This window comes from Triticum dicoccoides, chromosome 2A (assembly GCF_002162155.2).
Source record: "Triticum dicoccoides isolate Atlit2015 ecotype Zavitan chromosome 2A, WEW_v2.0, whole genome shotgun sequence".
NCBI classification, from domain to species: domain Eukaryota; kingdom Viridiplantae; phylum Streptophyta; class Magnoliopsida; order Poales; family Poaceae; genus Triticum; species Triticum dicoccoides.
Genome location: NC_041382.1, coordinates 327,795,314 through 327,796,640, shown reverse-complemented (window position 1 = coordinate 327,796,640; position 1,327 = coordinate 327,795,314).

Here is a 1,327-nt window from a genome sequence, read left to right as displayed (position 1 = left end):
TGGATCAGGAGGAGTGGGGGAGGGGGGAAGTGGGGTGCAGTTAGGCTAGAATTTTCGGGAAGGGAGTGGATAAGAGAGTGGGGGGCGCGGGGTGGGCCGGCCGGGTGGGTGGCCTGATGGCCTGCTGGGCTGGAGCCCAGTGGGGGCGTTTCCCCCTTTTTTCGTTTTTGTTAGTTTTTTTTGTTTTTGTGTTTTCCTTTTCCTTTTATTTATTTTTCTTTTCTGTTTCAATCCATTTTAAAATTCTTAGGCACTTTATAAAAATGTGTTTATTACACCATAATTAAATATGCAATTTATGGCACTGCCCGAACATTTTTGATTTAACTTTTGAAAAAATTTATTGTTTGTCATTTTTTAATTGATTTTTGAATTGTTTTGAACTAACGAAAGTTTAGCAACAGTAATCAAAGATGACATGGCATCATTAAAAGAGTTTTACTGTAGCCTAATTATTCGGGCGTTACACACATTTAGAGCCGTATGTATTTTGTAAATTTCTATGTCTACAATACTCTGCACGGAGCTACTCTAGCTAATTGCTCCTACTTTCAATATGTATCTATATCGAGACTTAAAGTCATCTAGATCGGTGTCAAAAGCTTGCATCAACGTAACTCTTTACGACGAACTCTTTTATCACATCCATAACCGAGAAATATTTCCTTAGTTCTTTAAGGATAATTTTGACCGTTGTCCAGTGATCTACTCCTAGATCACTATTGTACTCCCTTGCCAAAATCATGCTAAGGTATACAATAGGTCTGGTACACAACATAGCATACTTTATAGAACCTATGAATGGGGCATAGGGAATGACTTTTCATTCTCTTTCTATTTTCTATCATGGTCGGGTTTTGAGTCTTTACTCAACTTCACACCTTGCAACACAAGCAAGAACTCCTTCTTTGACTGTTCTATTTTGAACTACTTCAAAATCTTGTGTACTCATTGAAAATATATCAAGCATCTTGATTTATCTCTATAGATCTTGATGCTCAATATGTAAGTAGCTTCACCGAGGTCTTTCTTTGAAAAACTACTTTCAACCACTCCTTTATGCTTTCCAGAAAATTCTACGTTATTTCCGATCAACAATATGTCATTCACATATACTTATCAGAGATGTTGTAGTGCTCCCACTCACTTTCTTGTAAATACAGCCTTCACCGCAAGTCTGTATAAAACCATATGCTTTGATCACTTTATCAAAGCATATATTCCAACTCCGAGATGCTTGCACCAGTCCATAGATGGATTGCTGGAGCTCGCTCATTTTGTTAGCACCTTTAGGATTGACAAAACCTTCTGGTTGCATCATATACAA